We start from the raw sequence: 26,931 nt of genomic DNA on the forward strand, positions 1-26,931 counted from the left end.
TGTCCACATAGTGTTTAATTTCCTCCTTCTCTCACTGCTAAAGAAAGTCTATGCAAATAAAATTAAATTATGTAAATACACACTGCAAGTTAATGGAAGGACACAGCTAAAACCTAGTTTCTTAACTTCTGGTCCAGTGTTCTTTCTATGCTATTATCCTGCTTCCCTCAAGCAATTTGCTACAAAGTATTAAAACTGGGCAAAATTCTATTTTCTCAAATTATCCAGAATAGTGATTCCTAATGTTTTTGGAGCTATTACTTCCTTATTATGCTAATCATGCTGAGTCCTTGCAAAATAGAGTAACCTGTTTCTCTTCCTGTTTGTTTTCCTTTTCTTTTTTTAAAGATGACACACTTTGAAATTTGGTTTTGAGATTTGAGAACTTTGAAATATTTCCAATGGAAAGTAAACTCCTTTTGGTAGGAAGCACATCGTCATGTTTATGTTCCTAGCAATTAATAGAATGTCTGGTGCATAACAAGTGTTCTCTGAACTGAATTAAGCTTAACAAAATTGATATAATTGACAAAGGGTTAGTGAAATCATGCTTTGAAATCACTTACTCAGAGAGTGTTTCAATTTCCCACTTTGTGTGGGTAGATGTTGTCTACGTTGAAAATAAGCTGATCTATTTAACCGAGGATGGCAATGACAAACAGGAATTTACTTATGGTCCTTGCCTGGTTAGGTTTTTCATTACTTATGTTGCAATTGTTAGTTGCTGTCATGATACTGTTACATGTTTTCCTCATTTTAATATAGCTGTACTTTATAATAATTTACTTTTGGTTGTCTTCTCAGCAGACTGATAATTCAATGTCATTATTTACTTTACACTGTCTATTGTGATTCACCCTTTTGTGTCCTCACATAGTCCTTTTGCCTTTGACTATAACTTCAAAGAAAGCTTAAATAAATGAAGAGATGTATAGGCTCACTGTTAAAGGAGAGGAATCTTAAAAACCTGAATACAAAATGGTTATGTATTTCTTTTTGGTCTTTCATAAGTATTAAATTTGAAAGTCTCTTCTTGAGGAAGTCCTTTCGCCATACTTAACCCCTTCTTGGCCCTTGGCTCTCCTTTTTAATTCAGTGTGTGTGCATGCTATGTGCAGTGTATGATATAATAGATGAGAGGGCTTGTATTCAGTAGAACAATCCAGCAGATGGGCCTTGAGACGAATCTGGGCAGCTACAAACTTAGAGAACACAAGAAACAGCCCCCAGAACTCCAAGTCCTAGTATTGGCCATAGCTCTTCCAGACAAGGACCTCTTTGGGGCCACAGGAGACATGTGAACACTTGTTAGAACAAATCTTCTTATGCCTCCACCTGAGTGGGGTGGTCAGAGAGGGCAATAACTTTACTCCAGATTTTACTGTTTGCAGATAAAAGTATATACCGAACAGCTGCTTTATTCAGACAAATAAAACGAAATAAATGATAAATGTTTCTCTTTTGTACTTTTTCTTTCTTTCTTTCTTTCTTTTTTGGAAGCACACATTTTGTGGCCTAGATAAATGTGTTTAAGCGATATCTATCTGTTTATACATTGCTTTGTTTCCTGGTATTCTTTCCTTTTCTGTCCTTGTGGAAACATTGTAGATTCTTATATATGCTTTGTTTATGCTTGTTGGATGGATGAATCAAGGAAGAACAGAAATATGCCACATAGATCTGGAACATTTCTGAGACATAAATCATCTAGTCCTGTTCCCTGGTACTAGGAGTAAGAATATGGAAGTCTGGAGAGGCTGCACAACTTTTGATGAGCGGCAGGAGTGCTTAGTGTCCATTTCCCTTGATTCCCACTACATTATGTTTTCCACTGCAAAAATACAACTTCTGCTAAATTGTGAGGCTTTTTATAACTCTTGACTCCAGGACTGAGGAGATTCTCATTTAGTGCCTGAGCCTTTGTGATCCTAATATAACTTCATACCATAGAAATATCTACTAGAGTAAGATGTAGCCAGAAATCCTATTTCTCTCCTACAATAACGCATATAAGGAATCATAAAAATGAGTGTTAGCTAATTCCAGCAATGTTTATAATAATAAAATCCTGGAAAGAACCTAAATGTTTCTTTCTGTATGGGGAGTGGCTAAATGAATCTTAATATTTTTATTCTAGGAAATAAAACTGTTAATTTGCAAAAGTTAAAAAGAATGTCATACCTATTTTGATAATAGCAACAGAATTCTAAGACATCGTACGATAAAAAATAAAAGTTATAGAATATCTACAGTATGTAAAACACACAGACATGTAAACAACAATATAAAAGTAGTTCTGGATCCATGTGATATTTATGTAAAAGTATTAAGAAAAGATGGGAAATATATTAAATTTGTGATAGATATAGTTACCTACAGGGCAGGTAGGACTAAAAGTGAAGGTGGCTTTTGAAAGTGGCTTGATTTCATCTCCATGTTTAAATTTGTAAAAAATAGAATGTATTTATGAATTATTTATGTAATGTAAAAAAAAAAGTTTTTAAAAGCACAAGATCCAATAAAAACTAAACCTCTATTTTGACATCACCTTACACTTGGGGCTGGGAGAAAATATGCAGATGTGCAAGAGGGGTTGTCATTCTGGGCCAGCTAATGTTCTATAAAAGAGATAAATAAGTTATTGATATGTAATTATTATATAAAATGAAGAAAATTATAAAGAGTAGGGATCAGTAGTGAAAAAAGATAGTTAAGTGAATGATGTTTTTGTCAACAGAGTTAATTTAATTAATAGTAGGAAACCAAATTTTTCAAGTCCAGATAAGTGATAAACTCAAATATTCACTACATCATATGCTGTGAAGAAAGATCAGGATTTTCAGGGTTTGACTATTCTGAAATATTTTATCTTTTGTTGCTTGTGTACTTCACGATTATGTATGTTTTGACATTAATGGAAATCAGAAGAAATGAGTAAAAAATCAGGACCAGGAAAAAATGGGGGCATTTAAACATATACTTAGGGGAAAACAGTGAAATAAACAAAAATGCTAAACTATTGGTAGAGAAGAATGGTATCTCGCTAAAATATTTATCTTTCTGAGGTCTGAGCCTGCTGCTAGGAATATGATGTCATCTTAAAGCATTATTTAGGAAGAAGAGCTTCATGAATAGCTTTTTTACATCAAAAATGATTCATAACAAAACTTTGTGAGGCTTATTTAAGGGAAGTTATGCAGTAAGGAAGTTAAGATCACCAGCTTAATGCTTAGACATATCCAAGTTTTGAAACCTGATTCTACCACTTACAGGTTGTTAGATCTTGTGTAAGTTATTAAACCTATCTGTGCCTCAGTTTACTCGTTTGTTAAAGGCAAGGATACTGCATATCTTGCACGTTGTTTTAAGGAGGTAATAAATGATGTAATGAAAGAAAAGCACTTGGTAGTACTCGGTAAACTGAAGAAGAGTTACTTTTTTCTCCCTGTAGGGGAAGTTTATAAATGTAGGTCGACAGTAAAATGATAGTTTTTTTTAGTCAGAAAAAGTGTAGATTATTTACCTCTTTAGTTAACTTGATGAATATAGACACATATCGTACAGCTATGACCATTTAATCCCAGTGGCAAGCTTTTCAAGGTTTTCGGTAAAAGTGGAAAAACCAGCCAGTTTTCTTGGATTAGTGTGGCCAAAGGGGATGGGAGAGTCAGAGTCAGAAGATGGCAGGGGAGAGACTGAAGATGAAAGTGACAGTGGGGAGATGAAGCTGCCCAGTGTTCTGCCCACAGGGCTGTCCTCTTGCACACATACGATAACTGACTTCAATTGACAAGGACTGGGGGAGTAGATGTAAGTAGATAAAAGCATGGAGAGTATTTACCAATGCTAAACTACTCTTGTGTGGTTCCTTTAGAATTGTCCCTTTTCTTCATGTGCATATCTATCACAAGCTTTACTTAAAAAAACAAAACAAAACAAAACAAACAAACACACACACACACACACACCAAAAAACACACACCAAAAAACAAAAAAACAAACCTAAAACATGTGGGTCTCAGACATATAAGCAGATTATGGTTTATCTAAGTTATCCTTAAATATAGAGATAATTAAAGTGGTGGGAAAGTCCACATATTCCAGTTTTTCCTCATTAAATAATTCTACAGTTAGGAAGGTCTTTCATCTAATTTCTATTTCCCAACACACACATACCACCCCACCCCCACCTCCACCCTGCCACATACACACACATTATCACCACCCTAACACCTACACACACATCGCCAGGTTAGAAAAACTTCTTATGACTGCGTGCTTTTCTTCTGAATAACTGAGTAACTACTGGAAATTACTGCTTTGCTTTGCTCCTTTCTCTCTCTCCTCTTCTTCCTCCTCCTTCCTCCTCCTCCTTCTCTTCCTCCTCCTCTTCTCCTTCTCCTTCTTTTTCAGTGATATACTGATTTCTACTGCTTCTTTTACTAGAAATGAAAAATATCAGGACGTCTTGGTGGCTCAGTAGGTTGGGTGTTTGACTTTGGCTTGGGTCACGATCTCGTGGTTTGTGGGTTTGGACCCTGTGTAGGGCTTTGTGCTGACAGCACAGAGCCTGCTTGGAATTCTCTCTCTCTCCCTCTCTCTCTGTCCCTCCCCTGCTTGTGCTCTGTCTCTAAGTAAATAAATAAATTTGAAAAAAAGTAAGAAAAATATCCATTTACCATTCTTTGTAATATAACTTCTCATAGATCTCAACTTACTCAAATTCAATTTTCAAGATAGTAGTTGAAGCCCTAGTCAAGAACTCAGTATTCTGTTTCTGGTTTTAATACAAACATTGTCACAGACTAAGCCAATACAAATGTACATGAAAACTATTGGTTCTCAAAGTGTTTTCATCTAAGGAAGGACTGAATATTTGTATTGAGCAAAATGCACTTTATTTCCATAATTCCAGTTGTTTCATGGATACCTAACCAGATGGTTTTGACCAGGTGAATATTACTTTATCAAACATTAGGAAGTCAAAATTTTTCTCATTTTTAAAAATCAAACCGTATCTTTGTTCTTACCCGTTTCCTTTATTAAGGACTTAGCCAATGGGATTTAGATTTTTTGTGTGTATAGACTTTTTCAATAATTAAAATGACACTAAACCAAATATAAGCATCTTTCATTTACGATAGACATATAACTCTTCAGACAAAAGCCTGATTCAAAAAGTTGATCATCTTTATAGAAGGTTTTAAAAAGCAAAATGAACTATGTGGCTATTAATATCTTCAACTGGGATTCTATACATGGGATTGCAAATGGTAACAGGCTATATATTCTGTTTTGCTTCCCTTTTTTGACTTAATTTCCAGGAAGTGAAGAGCCAAATTTAATGTTTAATTTCAGTAAACACAGGCCTGGTGGTTGATATATTTATTTCATTCCCTTTATACACTTAAAAAATAAATCTATTTTTATTATTATATTTATTTATTTATTTTGAGAGTGAGGAGGGGCAGAGAGAGAGGGAGAGAGAGAATCCCAAGCAGGCTTTGTGCTGTCAGTGCAGCTCACAACTTGGGGCTCAGTCTCACAAACCATGAGATCAGACCTAAGCCAAAATCAAGAGTCGGTTGCTTAACCAACTAACCCAACCCCTGAGATCCTATATTTCTTAAAAAAAATTTTTTTTACATTTATTTTTGATAGACAGAGAGATACAGAGCACAAGTGGGGGAGGGGCAGAGACACAGTGTGGGGGGGCAAGGAGATACAGAATCCAAAGCAGGCTCCAGGTTCCGAGCTGTCAGCACAGAGCCAGAAGCAGAGCTCGAACTCACAAATTGTGAGATCATGACCTGAGCCGAAGCCAGACACTTAACTGACTGAACCACCCAGGTTCCCTGAGACTCTATATTTCTAACAAGCTCCCTGCTGATATGAATTCTACAGGTCTGGGGATTTTGCATAACAATGATGTACATAACTCTGGTATTTAGAGTCAGGTAAGGTTAATATTTTTTTTTTTTAATTTTTTTTTTCAACGTTTATTTATTTTTGGGACAGAGAGAGACAGAGCATGAACGGGGGAGGGGCAGAGAGAGAGGGAGACACAGAATCGGAAACAGGCTCCAGGCTCTGAGCCATCAGCCCAGAGCCTGACGCGGGGCTCGAACTCACGGACCGCGAGATCGTGACCTGGCTGAAGTCGGACGCCCAACCAACTGCGCCACCCAAGCGCCCCAATATTTTTTACTTAAAATCTAAGAATGTTTAGATTTTAAATTTAAGAATATTTGGAAGTTGCTTTCTGTCATGAACTTTCACAAATAAAAAGCATTGATGGTAAAGGTGTATGCTGCAAACTAATATTTTCAGCCATAAATTGTCCCCTTACCAAGAGGTTTTGTTCACTGGAATGAAATTAAATCTTCTAATAATATATTAGACCAAATGTGTCTACAGATCTGTGCACATAGGTTTTGGGATAAATGCAGAATTCTTTCATGTTTCTGTGCTACTTAACTTTCTTATTTTGGATGCCTGATATGGCTTGATAGGAGCCAGGAGGAATGATGGGAAAAGAGTTGGATGCAGCAAGTTTATATGCTTTTACTTTTGAAATACAGCAAAATTTGTATAGGCTGCTTTTATATAACCATCACAGAAATGTTTTGTGGAAAAATGGGGACATTTATTAATAAAGACCCATTAAGTCATTCAGTTAATGTGAAAGCTGAGAATATTACCACTGTTGAACCAAGAAATAATTTTTATTTTCCCCCCTCCTTGAGATACATCACCAATGTTGCTATTCATGGTGACTTCATCAGATGATTTCCAGGAGCATGACTTGGAATCAGCTCCCTTATTAATAATGAAAAATTTATAAACAGATAACATTCACAATTGATAAAGTACTTCAGAGGCAATATAGATAGAATTTCAATATAATCCTAGTTAAGGCTGTCCTTCTTTCCATATAATGTAGAAAAACTTTTCTTAATTTTAAAGAGGAGTGTCAACATCCATTACCATTTTATGGGAAAACATAGGCATAAAAGTTAAGGCCAGAGAAGTTGTCATTAACAGAGCTGAGAATAGAACTGTCATCTTAGATTTGAGTCTTTCACTAAATTCTCCCAATGAATTTGTCTCTGAGCAACATGTAAGTGAACAGAATTTCTCCTTTCTTTTTAAGATTTACTTCATCCAATCTAAAACATTTATAAAAAGTCCATTTTGTGCAGTGAACTCTTACTAAGTGTTTTTGTAGAAAGGATTTACATGAAAAAACAAAGCAAACACTAAACCTAAAAAGCAAAAACAAATTACTAAATGGACTTCTGCTTCTAGTAAAGATGAGGTAATGGGGGCTAGATTCACCCTCCTGCCTGAAACAACTATAAAAGCAGGCAAAATATATGGGGCAATGTTTTCAGATACTAAACATAAGGCAGCACAGGATAGTGATCCCTGAAAAAGATGAAACAAATGCAGTAAGCACTATGATTGCCTCAGCTCAGTGTCTGAAGAGAATTTCCCAGTATTAGTTCAGGGAGGAGGAACCCAGGCTAAGTCTGGTCATCTCTCAGAGTTGAAGAGATGAAACTGGTCCTGTGGGGAGCCAGAACATCTTTAGAGATTGCAGGGCAGAGTCTCTGCACAGAGAGAACGTCACAGAGAAAGAATGCTTGAAATCTCCAGAAGATACCCTCAGGTCTTCAGTTGGATACAAATCAGTTTATGCAGGTAAGGAAACAAGAACCACCTGAAGGAACACAAAGACCAATCACCAAAGCTCTGAGTTGAGAGTAGTTCGTGTTCCTGCACCTAGAATTTCAGTCATGATTCAAGACACATTAGTTTGAGTACTCAAAAAATTCTTACCTCACAGTGGAGCAAAATAAGCCCTAGGCTAATGAAATCTCTTTAATCCTATCTCATAAAACTTAATTGGAAGTCTCAAAAGGATAAACTCTTCCCAAGTAACTTAATTATGGTCAAGAACAAAGTTCAAAAATTCTAATAGGAATGCAAAATTATCCATCACCCACCCAACAAGGCAAAATCACGATGTCTGGCAACTAATAAGACATTACCACACGTGTAAAGAAGAAGGGAAATGTGACCTGAAGTGAAGAGAAAAAACCATCAATAGAAACAATCCAAAATTGACACAGACAATTGAATTAGTATGTAATGACATTATAAAAATTATTGTAGCTATATTCCATGTAGAGGAAAGATGGAGCACACTAAGTAGAGGCATGGAAGATAGGTAAAGTCAACGTCTAGATCAAAGTTCTAGAGATGCAAAATACAGCATCCGAGATGAAATGGACACTTGTATAGGATTCACAGTAGATTAAACACTACAGAGTAAAACAGCAAAAATAACTACTCAGAATAAAACACAGAGAGGAAAAAGACCAAAAACAAATGAACAGAGCATCTGTGATCTGTAGGAAAACTTTAAGTAGCTTAAGCATATGTGTTAATTGGAATCATCAAGGGAGTGGGAGCAGAAAAATTATTTGAAGAAATGATTGAAATGTTTCCAACCCAAGAAATACAATGGACCTCAAGTGCATGAAACATGAAGAAACCTCCACCACAGACATGGCAAAATTACTTAAAATCACTGGCAAAGAGAAAATCCTAAGAACAGAATTAAAAACACATTTTGTACACAGGACAAAGTAGGGCAACTTTAAAAAAGTATTGGGAAAAAAACCCTGTCAACCTAGTAATCTATATCAAAATTTTCCTTATTACTTAAGAAAAGGAATCTTCGTTAAATAGTTTGGAAAAGGTTAGGAAAATATGGGCCTTGTCTGGTAAATCCTCAAGGTGATAGATTGCAGTCAGTCCTTGTTCCTTCCAAGGAACAAATTTTGTTCTTATTTTTTCTTTTTTAAAAAAATATTTATTTATTTATTTATTTTTGAGAGAGAGAGAGAGAGAGAGAGAGAGAGAGAGAGAGAGAGACAGCAAGCATGCATGTGTGCACAAGCAGGGGAGGGACAGAGAGGGAGACAGAGAATCCGAAGCAGGCTTTAGGCTCCACTGAACTGTCAGTGCAGAGCCCCATACAGGGCTTGAACCCAAAAATGAAACCATGAGATCATGACCTGAGCTGAAGTAAGACACTTAGCTGACTGTGCCACACAGGCACCCCTCTTTTTTAGAAAATTAATACAAGGTTGGGGAAAAGATTTATTGTATGCATATCTATTAATTGGTAATGTTAGGGTCTCATTTGTAAAGGAAGATGTCTCCTCATAGATATTAGAGTGGTGCTTAGACTCTAATCTTTGGAAATAAATTATTCATTCTCAGATATTATACTATTTCTCTAAAGTTCTCTTCTGCAATGTCAATTGCTCTGCTCTAGTTCACTGCTGACTTCAAAGAGTGTTGCACAAAAACCTACTGAGAGGGTCAATGTGTTTATAAACCCACTCATGGCTCACAGGAGAACTTAAATAGCTGGAAAGGAGAAGATGAAAAAGATGCAGAAAGGTGACAGGCTTTACTTACGTTAAAATTTTGTCTAGGGCTGCAACTGAAAAGGAGAATCATGGATAAGATGCATCTAATCCAAGAAACCCAGACAAATGTTAATGCTAAAGAGTATATTTCAATTGTTCAGGTATTTTGAATGAAAGCATATGATTTTTTGTTGTTATTTTCTCCTTTAGGGTTTCTGGAACCAATTTCAATGTGGGGAGGGTGTCTCCCACCACAACACCAAGCAATTCTAGGACACCAGTAGGGTGTCCAAGATTTCAACACGATTCTGACACTATCTACCTAAAGATAGCATCACATTCCACAGGTTAAGGGGTCAGTCTTACAAGATTATTCTCCACCCCTTACTTCAGATAGTTGCAAACCCCAGGCTGTTACCTGTATTTCTGGATTGGAGGTTCCAATGACCTCCTCCGTAGGTTCTTTTAATTTTCCAGAGTGACTCACAGAACTCAGGGAAACACGTTTAACAGTTTATTACAGATAGGATAAAGGATATGAATCAACAACCAGATGCAGAGATATTATAGGATGAGGTATGGGGAAAGCATGAGGAGCTTCCCTGACCTCTCCAGGCACCTCTGTGTGTTCACCAACCTGGAAGTTTTCCCAACCCTGTCCTTTTGGGTTTTTATGGAGGTTTCAGTGCACAGTCATGACTGACTAAGTCATTGGCATTGGCTGATTCAAACTCCAAGTCCTATCCTTCCCTGGAAGTCTGGGAAACTGAAACTTACAACCCTCAAATGACATGGTCGGTGCCAAAATAAGACTGTCTTGATGATTACAGCTTTGTAGTAGAGGCTATAGTCTGGGATTGTGATGCCTCCTGCTTTGGTTTTCTTCTTCAATATTGCTCTGGCTATTCGGGGTCTTTTGTGGTTCCATACAAATTTCAGGATTGTTTGTTCTAGCTTTGAGAAGAATGCTGGTGCAATTTTGATTGGAATTGCATTGAATGTGTAGATTGCTTTGGGTAGTATTGACATTTTAACAATATTTATTCTTCCAATCCATGAGCATGGAACATTTTTCCATTTCTTTATGTCTTCTTCAATTTCCTTCATAAGCTTTCTATAGTTTTCAGCATACAGATCTTTTACATCTTTGGTTAGATTTATTCCTAGGTATTTTATGGAGTATCCAATAGAAAAAAGACAGTCTCTTTAACAAATGGTGCTGGGAGAACTGGATAGCAGCATGCAAAAGAATGAAACTAGACCACTTTCTTACACCATACACAAAAATAAACTCAAAATGGATGAAAGACCTGAATGTGAGGCAGGAAGCCATCAAAATCCTCGAGGAGAAAGCAGGCAACAACCTCTTTGACCTCAGCCACAGCAATTTCTTACCTGACATATTTCCAAAGGCAAGGGAATTAAAAGCAAAAATGAACTATTGGGACATCAAGATAAAAAGCTTTTGCATTGCGAAGGAAACAGTCAACAAAACCAAAAGGCAACCAAGGGAATGGGAAAAGACATTTGCAAATGACACGTGGGATAAAGGGCTAGTATCCAAAATCTATAAAAAACTCACCAAACTCCATACCCGAGAAGCAAATAACCCAATGAAGAAATGGGCAGAAAACATGAATAGACACTTTTCCAGAGAAGACATCCAGATGGCCAACAGACACATGAAAAAATGCTCAATGTCATTCATCATCAGGGAAATAGAAATCAAAGCCACACTGAGGTACCACCTCACACCAGTCAGAGTGGCTAAAATGAACAACTCAGGAAACTATAGACGCTGGTGAAATGGGAACTTTCTTGCACTGTTGGTGGGAATGCAAACTGGTGCAGCCTGTCTGGAAAATAGTGTGGAGGTTCCTCAAAAAATAGAACTACCCTATGACCCAGCAAGTGCTAGGAATTTACCCAAGGGATACAGGAGTGCTGATGCATAGGGGCACATGTACCCCAATGTTTATAGCAGCACTTTCAACAATAGCCAAATTATGGAAAGAGCCTACGTGTCCATCAACTGATGAATTGATAAAGAAGATGTGGTTTATATATACAATGGAATACCACTTAGCAATGAGAAACAATGAAATCATGCCGTTTGCAGCAACGTGGATGGAACTGGAGGGTGTTATGCTAAGTGAAATAAGTCAGTCAGAGAAAGACAGATACCATATGTTTTCACTCATAGGTGGATCTTGAGAAACTTAACAGTAGACCATAGGGGTAGGGAAGGAGAAAAAAAAGTTACAAACAGAGAGGGAGGAAGGCAAACCGTAAGAGACTCTTAAATACAGAGAACAAACTGAGGGTTGATGGCGGGTGGGGGAGAGTGGAAAATGGGTGATGGGCATTGAGGAGGACACTTGTTGGGATGAGCACTGGGTGCTGTATGGAAGCCAATTTGACGATAAATTATTTATATTAAAAATAAATAAACAAACAAACAAACTGGAAATGAAAATTTAAAAAAATGACATGGTTGGTTCTCCTGGCTATCAGCTCACTGTCCTTAGGTTACCTGAGAGCCTCCCAAAAGTCACCTCATTAACATAACAAAAGATAAGATACCTTTATCACCCTAATCACAGGAAAGGTTTTATCACTTATCACTCCAAAGGTTTTAGGAGCTGTGAACCAGAAACCATGGAGGACTATGAGAAATATACTTTGGTTGCCATTCATCTGAATGACAAAAATATATTATTTCTTATAAATCATAATATCATATTTGCCTTAGATTTATGGGATAATGTTAATTTTTATAGCTTTTCTAACTCCTGTACAGTATAAGGAAAACTTTTAAAAAGGTGGGGGGGAGGTTGCAATTGAGTTAAGTGTAAATTCTCAATTTCCAAGGAGATTTTTTTGAGACGGCATTCAAGTCCATGCCCCAGGAACATCTCAGAAGCTTCCCTTTTTAGATGACTCTACCCATCCTAACTTCCATGAGCGATACTTGAGTTACGTTAGAATTTGCCTCAAATCAAAAAAGACCCAACTCATTTTATAAGATAACTTAGGATTCAATATAGTTATCTACAGTTAATGAGTAATTCAGGACCATAATACATAATATTTACTGTGAATAATATCATAAGTATCACGCAAATGTTATTGGACATCTGATAAAAATGTACGTTTCTAATATAATAGAAAATCCCAGAGGCACCTGGCTCGGCCAATCAGTAGGGCATGTGACTCTTGATCTCATGATGGTGAGTTCAAGCCCTATGGTGGGTGGAGAACTTACTTAAAAACAGGGACAGAGAGAAAATTCTAGAGACACTGAGATCCCCTGGGTTAGAAGTTATTAATTTTTTAATTATGATGATCATCTAATCTTAAAGATCTCATCTCTGATTTTATGAATCTGTACACAAAAGCAATACATATAAACATATATTAAAATGTTTTAACTATTTCTTAAATATGCTGTTAAAAATAAAACTAATTTGAGCAAATAAATTATCACATACTGGTGAAAGGTCATCCTATTGAAGAAGAATAGCTGGTGTTTTCATGTGTGTGTGTGTGTGTGTGTGTGTGTGTGTGTGCATGTGTGTGTGTGTGTGTGTGTGTATGTGTGTGTGTATAAAATTATGGTTGAATAGAAAAGTGTTGATTGATTTACTTATATATTTATATAAAAATATTTATTGAATGCCTACTCTGGGCCAAGAATGTTTCAGTCCTGTACCAGTGAATGGCTCCATGGTTAGGAATTTTATTTTTATTGTTTCTAAAACATTGTCTATTTACTGGAAGAAGTTGGAAAATACTATTACGGAATATAAGAACTTTGTGCTTACAGTTTAATTAGACTTAATACAGATGAAAGTATTTTAAGGGCATGCCAAAAGCTTAAGAAAATACTAGTTTTCTTTTAATTTAACATCGCTATACTCCCCAAACACATGACATATGTTTGAACAAATTGATCAGAGATGGAAAAAATTCACCACTAGGTCTTCATAAGTAGATTATTTGTGAACAGGAGTTTGGGGAAATTAAATAACATTGTTTAGGAGTAGAAAGTAGTGAAAATAAGCATATCACCTACACCAATTATGAATGTTGGACTGCAGAAGCCAGTCACAGGGACTGGCAAGTTGACTAGCTTATGTGGAAAAGGATTTGGTTGGGAAATGATAAGAATTGAAGTGAGATGGAGATGGGTGGGTAAGGTGTTCTCACTGGGCTGAAGAGTTTGGATTGAATAAGAAAGCCAGTTCAGTTTATAGAGTTTTAGAGCAGGACAATCTTTTGATCTTATAGCTTCTCTTTCCCTTCGGAGAAAACTGACTTTAGCGAGAATATTCACAATTAATGGCCTTACTACTTGGGATGAGAGCACAAGGTTTCCTGTTTTCAGTGGTGTGTGTGTGTGTGTGTGTGTGTGTGTGTGTGTGTGTGTGTGTGTTTATGTCTGTTTGTTTTTTTTCATATACTCTGCTACTCTGTGAAATGATGCCCCATTGACTAGAAGCAGGAGAAACATATGAATGTAATGATAATTTGGAATACTTTGTTAGAATATTTCCACTTTAAATTCTAAAAGGAAAGCATCCTCTTCCTCTTTACTCTGCCTCTCACTCTATAGCCTCAGATGAATGGATTCACCAACCTTGATGATGTGGGTCTGTGATGATATCTTTTCTTCCACACCACAGAAGCAGAGTCAACACTGGCCAACTCAGGCTTTACTCCCTTCTGCCAAAGGCCACTATGTCATCCAAACTTGGTCTCAAGGCAACTTCCTTCAAGGTCACTCAAAGATGGCTGCTCCTCTGATCTGCAGATCTTGGCCCAGTTATGTTGCTGCCCCCACTGGCACAACATGGGACCTTCTCACTGTCATCATCCAGAAAAAATAGGTGGAACATTTGAAGGAATTTATGGCTTCTGTTCTATTATAAGCAGAAGAGTGTGACTGTATTTAAGGGGAGCTCCATTGGACTTTGGTAGCTACTCAACCATTTCTCAGAGTGCCTGTTGTTTGGAGGAAGAGGATGTTTAGCCCCCTGCTTCCTGTTTTTTAAATTTTTTACTTTTTTTATTAAAACAATTTTTTTAATGTTTATTTATTTTTGAAAGAGAGAGAGGGTGGAAATGGAACAGAGAGAGGGAGACACAGAATCTGAAGCAGACTCCAGGCTGTGAGCTGTCAGCACAGAGCCCGATACGGGGCTTGAACTCACAAACTGCAAGATGATGACCTGAGCCAAAGCCAGATGCTTAACTGACTAAGCCACCCAGGCGCCCCTTTCTTCCTTCTTTAGGAGTTTTTAAGATTGTTCTTTATAAGTCATGATTTGGAAAGCTAGCTCAGCATCTGCTACAGATTCACAAGGTCATTCCTCCAATCTTTCTAAATCTCGTATTTTCAGGGAGAGATGCAGTCATCCTGTAGACTCTCTTTTAGTACCAGGGAACCACATATGTCCTCCAGAATGGAAGATGGCTGAAGAGGAGGAGTGGAAGATTCCATTTGCTCAATTCTCTATAACCAGATGGGACACTGTCCCAGGTACAGGACTCCTCTCCTCAGTGCATTTTGTCCCCAAGGACAGATAGTAACTCCTAGGGATGTAAAGTCTCTCTGGGCAATTTTAATCTTTTGGTTTCATATGTGTTAAATTTCATGGTTGGAAAGCTTTAGAAACATTGATAAGCTTCACATTATTATAGATATCCTGGTTTTCTAAACAGACCTGAAAAGCTATCAGCTGCCAGTGTCATCCAGACTGGCTATTCGTATGGCCTCAGCCAACCTCACTGTAGTAGACTGAATGCTAGTCTCCAAAAAGATATGTCTAAGTCCTAACCCCAGTACTTGTGAATGTAACCTTATTTGGAAAAAGGGTCTTTGAAAATGTAACTAAGATCAGGAGCTCCAGATGAGATTATTCTGGATTAACCGGGTAAAGTATTTTATAAGAGAAAAGTGAAGACCACAGAGAAGAAAAACAGAGAATATTCTTGAAGGTGGTGGTAGAGATTGAAGTTATGCAGCTACAAGCCAAGGAGCACCAATGATCACCTATAGCCACTAACAGCTAAGGAGGCAAAAAGGGGTCTCCCCTAGAGCCTTCAGAGGGAGCACTGCCCTGCCAACACCTTGATTTCAAACTTTGGCTTCCACAACTGTGAGAAAATAAAATTCTGCTGGTTCAAGTCACCAAGTTTGCAGAGATATGTTATAACAGCCCTAGGAAACTAGCCTCTGGAAACATGGAACAGTCTGATGGGGACTGCTGTGTGCCTCTCCTGCCCGCATCTCAGCTGGCCTGGCCCTGAAGAGAGCCTAAGTGGATGTCACTTGAAACCCTACAACTACACAGCTTCCTCCTCCATTCTTGGCTTCCCCTCACAATACCACCTCCTGATTCAGTCTCTCCCATACTTTAATTCTCAGAGGGATTGTACTGCTTCTTCCTTCTCTGTACTCCAATTTCTTCACTTCCCCCAAACAGGACTGGCTGCATAATTTGGGGGAACCATTGCAAAATTAAAATGTGGGGTCACTTTAAAACTAGGAATTTCAAGACAAGAACAGAAGAGTTGTAAGGGAACCATGGAGCTGTCTTCTCTTTTTCCTTCTTCTTCTCCTTCTCCTTCTTCTTCTTCTTCTTTTTAATGTTTATTTATTTATTTTGAAATAGAGATCCCCCAGGGAAGGGGAAGAGAAGGAGGGCAAGAGAAAGAATCCCAAGCAGAGATTCTGGCAGTGAAGAGCCTGACTTGGGACTCGAACCCACAAACTGTGAGATCACTACTTGAGCCGAAACCAAGAGTCAGATGCTTAACTGACTGAGCCACCCAGGTGCCCCAGGGCCTTTTTAGAATAGAGCCCTGTGCTACTCACAGGCTGGATACTTGCGAGGCCAGCTCTGCCTTCTAAATGTATCCACTCTGACCTTGCAGAGTCTTCGTTCAATACTGATAAATTCCACTACCTTGGTAACTTCTTCACACTATGCTCTATCCATTTTCTTGCTTTATGTGAAAATCAACTTTCTTCTGAGAATAGTTTCCCATAGATCTTCTTTCCTCAGGATAAAATGCTTATTGTTTAACTTCCTAGAGCCATGGAAGGCAGCATTGATATCCTTGTAGCTCCCCAGTATTGATTTTGAACAGTGGACCACCTCTTATATCAGCCCTTGATCTGTTTAGCCCCTTGCTTCCTGTATAGTTACCTTCTGCCCCAAATCTGCACAGTCATCCACTTGGCTTCAGATCATTCCACCACATTCATGGAAATCTTTGGTATCTGACTCACTCTCATGGCTTCTCCTAATTGTTGGTGGCTTCAGTGTCCATGTGAAAGGCCTTTCCAGTACCTTAGTCTCCAACTTCTTCATCTTCATTCTATGTCAGCCAACCTCACCCACTTTTCTTCCATAAACCATGTCATCACTACTATTAGAACTTTCAAGAAGCCTATCCCACCTTGACTATAGCTTATTTTTCTCTCTCCCTCATTTGATTTACATCTGTAGCTCCTTAACTTCTTTTTCTCTCCTTTTTTTTTTATGTCTCCACCTATTCTCCTATGTAGTATTACACTAATCTCATGGCTCTGTCCTTCAACTGCTCTCTTAGTAATGGCAGCCAAGTTTTCTCCTAGTTTTTCCATCAGACCACTTGGTAAAGCCCCACAGTTGATTAAACTTTCTGCATTTAAAAAAAATTTTTTTTTTAACATTTATTTATTTTTGAGACAGAGAGAGACAGAGCATGAACGGGGGAGGGTCAGAGAGAGGGAGACACAGAATCTGAAACAGGCTCCAGGCTCTGAGCTTTCAGCACAGAGCCCGACGCGGGGCTCGAACCCACGGACCGTGAGATCATGACCTGAGCCAAAGTCGGCTGCTTAACCGACTGAGCCACCCAGGAGCCCCTAAACTTTCTGCATTTAGAAACATGCATTTTACAAAAATTCACACAACCGTGTGCAACTACTACCACCACGAGTTCCTGGACTCAAAAGTACTTCTTTGGATTTATGGTCAGGTTCTCTCTACCATTCTTAGCAACAGTTACTGCAAACCTTTAGGCTGTTTACCTGATGGCATCATCTCCCTTACTTTCCTATAGAAGTGAGAGACTATCAAAAATCTTCAATCTATTCTAAGTAGACAAAAGCATTCTACAGTGGTTTCTTAAGTAATTATTTTGTCTTAATTGTAGGAAGTGAAATTACATTTTTTCATTAAAAAACTGCTTTTAAGCACTTGTTTTGTGCTACTCTAGCTACTGAAGATAGAGTGTTCATGGACATACATTCAAGTGATTCTGATTATTTCAAATATGTAATTTAAAAGTATATCAGTAAAGACTAATGATATTATCAAATTTAACCCAAAATACAAGGCTAACAAAACAAATTTTGTGAGTACAAGGAATATAGTTGCAGAATCATAAAAATCCGATCATCATAGTATAACTCAAATATTTAAACATTTTAGTATCATTCTCTATTATAGGCTATCTCAAATGAATAGGACTCAGAATAATTTGCCTTAATAATAATGTTTATAATATATTTGGTATACAAATATTTTTGATAATGTCAATAAGGTTTGAAGTTACACTAAAAATATCAATGTCAATTCCTTTAATTAATATTTGAACAACCACACAAGTAACTATGTTCTTAGAAGATAAAACATACAGGATCGACATTTAGAAAAATCATAAGCTTTATTAACAGATCTTAAGTTTAGAAAAGTTGATCAACCTTAAAGGCAGAAAAACCTAAGTTCAAAAACTGATTTTCAGTCTTAGCTATTTCACTTTATTCAAACCTTATCTAACCTCGCTGGACCTCGGTTTGTTAAATGAAAATAGTGATGATTATTACTACATTGTGGGGGTAAGAATATTAAGTAACTTAAAGGGCCTGATTGTAGCACCATTAGTTGGTATTTTAAATCAAATATTTGACTGATTATAATTTCGTATCTCACATAGCCTTTGCCTAAAAAGGGAATTTAGAAGTAGTCGTTAGTGAAGCAGGTATCATAGGCCTTGGTTAGGAAGCCAGAGCAGAATGCCAATGCGAATATTGGTATTAAGATTCTAAGCACTAAAAACGACTTTCAGGAAAACAGGGGCGATCTCAGGACTTTAATGAGGACAAACTAGAGAATCGTATCTTAATTTTTTCAGCACTATTGTCATCCATTTAATATGGCTTTCTTTTTTTAAAAAATTTTTTTAATGTTTTATTTTATTTTTGAGACAGAGAGAGACAGAGCATGAGCAGGGGAGGGTTAGAGAGAGAGGGAGACACAGAATCCGAAGCAGGCTCCAGGTAATATGGCTTTCAAAGGACACAATGAAACCCTAATAAGGACCTAATTTTCCTTGTGAGAACCTGAAAACGAAACTGGATATGGCATTGTTATCTATTTTTCTTTGCCTAAAAGTTGTTGGCATTGCATGTTCCTTCCCAATCTGTTAAAATAATCTAATAAACACGAAGACCCAGATTCTGGGTGCAGATAAGAAAACTATGCACATTCCTACCTTCTCCAAACAGTCACGAGTAGATCAAAACGCAACCTTAGGACTCTTGGAGAATACATCCCCCGGGCGCACACGATGGGTCGAACCGACAAGTTGTAGCGTCTTGGGAACTGGGAGAGTGGCGAAATTCCTGCACTCACATCAAGCGAATTCTTAACACAACCTGAGCAGTCACCCAGGAGGACAGAGTTGGCAGGGGGGGAGAACAGAGGTTCTGTGATGATCACTGACGAGTTTTATTAACACGCTTGCAGGAGAGTCCTGCGCGGGGCGCCAACCGGGAAGAGCCACTGACGCTCTTCCCCGCGAGCCTCACGGCGCCCAGCGCTCCACTGCACGCGGATACCGAGGAGGGTGTGTGCGTGGCGTGGGGGGGAGCGCTCTGCGACGGGGGCGGGTCCAGCCTGTCGCTCCCTCCGCCCCCCGAGTCACTGCCACCTTCTGGCTGCGCCCCAGCCCAGCAGCTCAGAGGCGTCCGCATCGCAGTGGACGGGTAAGGCGGCAGGGAGCTGGAGCCCGCGTCGCAGCTCTCGGCCATAGGGAGGCTGGGCGAACCCGTGCGCGAGGACACCTGGCCCAGGCTCAGCGCGGAGCTCTGCGCGCTGCTGGTACGTACCAGGTGGAGGGATAGCGGGCGTGAGCGTGGCTGGTGCGAAGGAGGGAGGAAAAGGACTTGGGGAGTCGGGGGAGACTGAGTGAGGGAAGATGTGGTAAGTGCAACTTTCCCATTTTCCGCTCAGTCTGCACAGGCACGGGGGAATTCAAAGCAGGTGCCCGGTGTGCTAGAGCGGCCACATCATTAGTATGCAAACTGAGGTACTGTCTGGGTGCAAAGGGGAGCTTAGGTCAACAGGCATAACCTGGGAGGTTTGGTTACGTGCTTTTTGCCGAGTCTGCCCTGAAGGTGGACATTAGTGACCTCCTGTCCTGAGTTGTTGAGCCCTTAGCCTCTCTCGCCGGCAATGCCACGTCGTTTTCCTTGGGCTGCGCGTTCCCAGCCCCAGGCAGCTGCTGGCGGCCACCGGAAAAGCAGAGAGACGCGAGTTCTAACCCGCTCTGCCAGCGTCAGGCTCTGTGGCTTTAGCCAACTCACCTCATCTCACCTCACTAGTCTCCGTTCATTCTTTGACAAAATACGGGACTGATTAGACCGGATGATCCTGAGGTTCCCCCGAGCCTAGGACTCCTGCCCGGGAGGGACCCGAGTGTAATATGTTCGCAGGGGCTTAGGAGATGGAGGGCGTGGGTCCTGCTTGCTGCTGCTGTAATCCCTTGGGGAAGCACCTGAAAGTGTCTTCTGGGGGAGATGGCCCGTCTGCCTCTGCTGGCTCCCTGCAGAGTAAGGCTGAGACTGACCCTCCAGTCCCATCTTCGTACAATTCATCCCAGGGAGCGCAACTGAACTCGGTTCCTTTGGAAAACGTTTAGCATGAGCGGGGTAAAAGGGAAACACACTTAACCCTCCAGCCCCCACCTCACCCCACACTACCCCCTCCAAAAAAAACCCCCTCAGTTATTACTAGTCGGAGTCTGTGCAGGACAGAAAGTAGAAATCTGAGCTCGGAGACCACTTAAATATCCACTTAGAAAAAAATCAAAAAGTAAAAACACAACGGTTTGTATACTGAAAAAGAATTGGGTAAGAATTACTGTAAGCATTACATCTTTCTTTATGTACATGTAGATTCAAAATCTGTCTCTCCACTTTGTCTCTTCACAAGATGCCTTTCTTCATATCGGCGTTTCTACACATTAAAAAAAATCCTTCTGAGATTTAATATTCAGAAAGCTCAGAATTTGTGTTGTTAAAATGAGATCTGATGGCCATAAAGCTCACAGAAAGTCCTGTAATGGGGTAGATTGTGGATCGAGGTTGGTTAGGCCAACATTTTGAAAACCTTTTTTGTTTCCTACTGATATGATCCATACTAGAATGCCCCTCTGTAGATACTACTCAAAAGCGTTCATTTTCTAAAAAGACGCTTCAGAAGATAAAATGATTCCATTTTGAAGCAAAGTATGATTTGTTTTTTGGGGGGGGGAGTCTTAAGTAATTGACTTTAGTCTTTGCCACATCTTTCTACAACAAAATATCCAAGGCTAATGGAATACTTATGCAGGAAATTTAAAAATGTGTCACATACCATTTGTGTTAGACAATTTTTCTCCTCTTTAGTCAATTTTAAACTAGAAATTTAGATTTTTAGAAATTTATCCCTTTCAGTGATTTTTAAGGAAAATTTACCAAGTTGTAAAAACATTATCATAACTCAGTTTTTATAACACTTTCATCACCCCCAAAAGATTCCTCATGTCCATTTATGGTTAATCTCTGTTCTCACTCCCAACCACTAATCTCTTTACAGTTTCTATAGATTTGTCTTTTCTGGACATTTCTTATAAGTGGAATCATCCAATATGTGGCCTTTTGTTTATGGCTTCTTTTACGTAGCATAATGTTTTTGAGATTCATCTATGTTGTAGGATGTATCAGTATTTCATTTCTTTTTTTCCATTGTATGGATATACCACATTCTGTCTCTCTTCATTAGTGAATGGACATTTGTGTTGTTTTCATTTTGAGGCTATTATGAATCATGATGCTAAGGACATTTTCATGCAAGTCTTAGTGGGTACATATGTTTTCATTTCTCATAGGTAGATATTCATCAGTGGAATTGCTGAGTTGTATGATAAACTATGTCTAGCTTTTAAAGAGCATTATAGAGTGATTTTTAGGTAGAAGTTTTATATTTACAAAAAGTCAAAAATTCTGGAGACATAAATGTTTCTTACTGGATCATATATGATTTGATACATATATGTAGAGAGAAGGTTGGGAGAGGAAACACTTTTCTTTCTTTCGAATTTAGAGCTCAGATAATTTTGAAAAAAAGTAGTATTTCTCAGAAATAAAATATTTTTAAAGACAGTTTTTTTTTTTTTTTGCAACAGTTTTAGATTCAAAGTAAAATTGAAAGGAAAGTACAGAGATTTCCCATATAACCGGTGCCTTCACACATGTATAGCCTCCCCCATTATCAAAATCGTCCACAGGACTGGTGCATTTATTACAATGGATAAACCTACACTGACATATTGTAATCATTCAAAGTCCATAGTTAACCTAGGATTCACTCTTGTACATTCTATGCACATTGTTTGGGCAAATGTGTAATGACAGGCATCCATTATTGTAATATCATACAGAGTATTTTCATTGCCCTAAAAATCCTCTGTTTTCTGCCTATTCATACCTCTCCCCAATTTCTTTTTTTAATGCTTAATGAGAGTAAATCAGGCTTAATAAAGACTAAATTTCCTTCTATGTCCATTGAAAATGAGAGAGAAAGCAATTTGAAAATTGTGTTTTAAAATGTTGATGAGACTCAGACCTTAATGGGCAGATAGTAAATTCAGTGGTTTTCCATTCCTTCAATACAAGATTTTAATTGAGTTAAAAAATAATTTTTCTGAATATAAAAACCCTAAAATCCTATGATAAAATAAGCTTCCTTAACCATGATGCCACATAATTCTTTTAAATAATAATTAAACATACTCTATTCTTAGATGTGGAGATCTAAGGCCTATGATTGCATATTTATGATGTGTATAAAAATCACGTATTGAGAATAAATCTAGAGCTCCTGTATTCGTATTTTAAAACTTCTGCCATTAGTACAGTGCTTTTCTGAATCTTGTTGGTCTCAGAAATTTTTATGTTAATATGCTGTATGTACTTTTTATATCATGATCAGTTGGTGACATTACATAAAAAGAACTCCAGGTTAAGAATCTGAACATACCAAAAGTGGTTATTTTGTTGTTGTTGCTGTTGTTTTATTGGATATACAACTGATTTTGAGAACTCAAATAGTCTACTCTTCACTCAAGTGAGATATTCTCTTTATTCCAGTTCTCAATGGCAAGACCAGTTTTATGCCTGGGTACCGTGCAGGCTGTGGGCTTTATAAATCAGAGTGGATTTGTGTCCTCCAGACACTTCTACTTCTAAAATACGATGGTGTCCAAGAGTTGGGTATTTAGTTGCAAAAGAAGTTCAGAGTTGTCTAAGAATAAAATAATTTGGATTCATTATACTGTATTCCTGAACAGGAAGAGGTAATCTCACCTGGAATCCTGGATCAGTTAGAATGAGATTTCTCAGACTGGAAAGAGGGTCAAAGAAAATGGAGGCACTTTGAGATTACATAGTCTGGGGCCAAGATGGCTCGAACTTGTTTGCAGCATTTATAGGCAAAATTAATGGAGCTAATTTTTTTCTTCTATTTCTTAAATTCTCCCTTCCCATAGTCTCTACTTCCTTAAGCTCTAAAATCTACTATGTTGATGAAAAAGAATCCTCACTTGGGAATATGGAAATCACCATGGTTAACTCTAAGACTTTCACTTTTGAGGTGGAATAAAGGAGGAAACTGATATCCAGTGTGATAGTTTCAGGAATAAAACTATGGAAGACAGGGAAGAGTTAAGCTGTCTTCCCAAGCATGTGTCTACTTAAATTACTATAAAATTTTTTATTTCTTATCTTTATGGGCCGGGCTAATATGTCTCAGAAGAAAACAATATTTTTAAAAATCAGTGTATGCGTGTGTGCACGTGTGCATGCACATGCATGCACATAACTAAGGATGGCTTATAACTCATGTAATTACATTAGTTTATTATGCTTGTTTATTTAAAAAATGAGAATAAGTACTTCTCTTGTGGAGTCTCTGGAGCCAAGGTATACTATTAAATTTCAAAACACTGAAATAAGCCCCTCTTGTCTGTCTTTCCCAAAGAGGCCTTGAAATCTAATAAAAAGCTAGATTGTAGATATGATAGATTTTCCACATGCTAAAGGTTTATAAAGAATCCACCAAGCCAAAAGAAGATGTTATAGAGTCCAGAGCTTCCACAGAAACCACTCTTTCTTTTAGTTCCTACATCCCTGAAGAAGGAGAGCTATCATGATTGTGTGCATTGCAGTAAAGAAGCAGTAACAAAAAATAAAAAGCAGCTCTACATCTTTCTAATATGCCATGAAATTGTATGTATGTATTTATATATACTCTTGTAACTCTGACAAGTTTGGATTTGAGGGAGGTTGGACACCTAGTGTAGTAGCCCCAGAAAGAGATGTTAAAGAGTAAATTGGGGATTAGGGATGATGAATTAGAGATGAACAAGAGTATTTGAAGTGTAGAAATATTAGAAGCTGAAGATGATCAGGTTTGACAAGTGGGATATGAAGTTAGAAAGAGGTGGGAGTAGAGAGTGCTTCTCAGAGTCTTGGCTTGAGGTTTGAGGCAATATAAGAATGAGGGCATATTTGGCAGATTTACTGGGTTGGATAATGTCTCCTCAAAATTCATGTACTTCTTGGATTTTCAGAATGTGACCTTATTTAGAAAGTGGGTCATTGCAGTTGTAATTGGTTAATATGGACTAGGGTGGTCCCCTAACCCAATACAATTACTATCCTTATAAGAAAAAAAAAAGACACAGAGACAGACACGGAGGAAGACAAACATAGAGGCAGAGACTGGAGTTATGCAGATGCAAGGAATTCCAAGATTTGCCAGCAGCCACCAGAAGCTAGGAGAGATCTATGGAACAGATTCTCTTTCTGAATCCCCAAGAAAGAACCAACCCTACTGACACCTTGACTTTGGATTGCTGACCTCCCAAACTGTGTGGGAGTAAATTCATATTGTTTTAAGGCACTTGGTTTGTGGCAATTTGTTGTGGCAGCCCTAGGAAACTAATATAGTGGGTATGGGGGAAGATGATGAGTAAAAGAGGAATCAGAGTTGAAGATATCCAAGAGGCTGTTTTTTAACAAGCTCAGGAGGCATACAGGAAGTTAACTATAATGATGAGACTTCTATGGCAAGCACGTAGAATGAGAAGGGAAGTGGGATAAAATGGAAGCCTAGGAAGTGAATTCTCCTGAGAGCCCAAAAAAGGGAAGCTGGAAAGGGCATTGTCATAGCAACAAGGGTATGTAGCGCGTCAAAATGTGTGGTGTGACCAATAGGTCATAGTCATGAGATGACCTTGTAGGAAAAGGGCTGAAAGGATTTTTTATTTGACAAGTAGCCTACCAGTCAGAGTAATAGTTTTATGATTGGGAGGTGGAAGCCAGATTTTTTTGGGTGAAAAATGGAAAGTAAGAGAATGGGATCAGCCAGTGTTGAGTGCCCATCCTATGACTGTAACCAAAAAATGGGAGAAAAAGGTAGGTGGGTAGTGGGAGTCAGGACATAGGGTCAAATTAATTTTTAGTTACTGTTTCAAAGAGAGGTCTTGATTCTTTCGATGCCATGAAGAAGTGATTAGTGTGGGAGAGGCGGAAGGCACAGAAAAGATAGTTTATGGAGCTGATTTCCAAAGGAGGAAATGGGATGAGGGCAAATGTAGAGAACTTCAACGTATAATGTATTTTTCAAAATGTAACAGAGGCTTAAAATTTTTCGAAGGGACCATGTTAATTTTTTCTTCACGTGGAAATGAGCATACATGTTAAGCGAGTGGAAACTTAACTATTTACTGAACAACATACCAGGCCCAGACTAGGTGCTTTCACATATTACATTTATTCTCCAATCTGTGGAGTTGGTCCTATGGCTCTATTTTCTAAATAAGTAGGTGAAGAGAATATCTTTTCAAAGTCATTTAATAGAAAGTAGCAGATTTGAGATCAAATGCCGGATTTGACTGGGGCTTAAATTCACAGCTTACCAACCATTCTAATTCGAAATACTCAGCTCACTCACTCATATTGGACATTCTTTTTTTTTTTTTTTAAACATTTATTTATTCATTAATATATTTATTCATTTTTCATCCTCTTAAATTAGCCACCTGTTAGCTTTTTAATGTTGTTGTTGTTTTGTTTTGTCTTATTTTTTTGTGTTGTTGTTGTTTTGATCTAAGCTCTATACCCAATGTGGGACTTGAACTCCTGACCCTGAGTTCAAGAGTCACATGCTCCACCGACTGAGCCAGCCAGGTGCCCCTCGAATTGGACATTCTGAACAGTCGCTGCTGAGCATGACACATGCCCTGTGCTCAGTATTAGTTGTAAAAATGGTTACAAAAAAAGCAATGTGTTCACTTGGGCAATGCATCCACTGTATCCTGAAATAGTCCAAGTCATATACCCACTGAACTAGGTTTGGTTTAAACCAGGTCATTTCGGGTTTTCCATTAATTTGTACCACTTGGATTTGACAGTGCAGAAATGGGACCAGTCTACAACATGGAGGGTATAATTTTTATTTGTTTGCCTCAAGGAGGAGTGGGAGCAGGTTGTCAGGGGATGTGAGATATGTTTTCCTCACAGGGTAGATCTGGGTCAGTTCCCTGAAATGTCTGTGGAGTTTTGCCAAAAAGTATTAAGCTTCAAGTAAAACCCAGCATTAAGTTGTTCCAACTCTTGAGGAGTCCATGTTTTGGGTTCTAGTTTGAATGCTTTGAAAGGACATATAAACCTTTCCAGTTTAACTGCAAAATGGGGAGAATGGGAAGAAACAAAGCACTTTTTTACTCATAGATGTTTATTTTTACCAACCCTTTAAATAAAGTATCTTAATTTATCCTAATTTGTTGAAAACTTTTTATATTATTTATCAATAATTATTACTGGTCTTAATAGTCAAAGGGTTTACTTCTTTACTTTGTTGTTTTATCTCAATATGATCCACTTGAAATATGGATTTTGTTAATGAAATCAGGATTTTGTATAATAACGATTTAGGCTTTATCTGAAAATATCTCAAATTGTCTTACAAAAATATTGTTAAAGGTTTACTTTGTCAACTTCTTTCAGATATTTTTATCATAAAGCCATCACACAAGAACATTTAAAGATTTTTTAATATTAGTTTTAATATTCAATACTGAGTATCTTCCAATCTTTGTATGT

The 26,931-nt window shown here is 38.1% G+C and overlaps 1 protein-coding gene and 1 long non-coding RNA gene across 13 annotated transcripts in view; one reads left to right on the forward strand and one right to left on the reverse strand.

Moving 5' to 3' along the window:
• Positions 1 to 19,363, reverse strand: part of LOC132667591 (uncharacterized) — a 101,480-nt gene extending 82,117 nt beyond the window's left edge. For both annotated transcript variants that reach the window (XR_013555748.2, XR_013555747.2), the window contains exon 1: positions 18,996 to 19,363. This is a non-coding gene — a long non-coding RNA (uncharacterized LOC132667591). The remainder of the gene's footprint in view (positions 1 to 18,995) is intronic.
• PKIB (cAMP-dependent protein kinase inhibitor beta) overlaps positions 1 to 26,931 on the forward strand; it is a 171,993-nt gene that overhangs the window by 48,306 nt on the left and 96,756 nt on the right. For 2 of the 11 annotated variants that reach the window (XM_078447260.2, XM_078447262.2), the window contains exon 1: positions 19,470 to 19,603. The exons of 7 other annotated variants lie outside the window; for them this stretch is intronic. The gene's annotated coding sequence lies outside the window, so the exon portion shown is untranslated. Of the gene's footprint in view, positions 1 to 19,468; positions 19,604 to 26,931 lie in introns of those variants that run through there. 2 more of the 11 variants (XM_060616549.3, XM_078447266.2) reach the window with 2 other exon arrangements.

Source organism: Panthera onca, chromosome B2 (assembly GCF_046562875.1).
Source record: "Panthera onca isolate mPanOnc1 chromosome B2, mPanOnc1 haplotype 2, whole genome shotgun sequence".
Lineage (NCBI taxonomy): Eukaryota > Metazoa > Chordata > Mammalia > Carnivora > Felidae > Panthera > Panthera onca.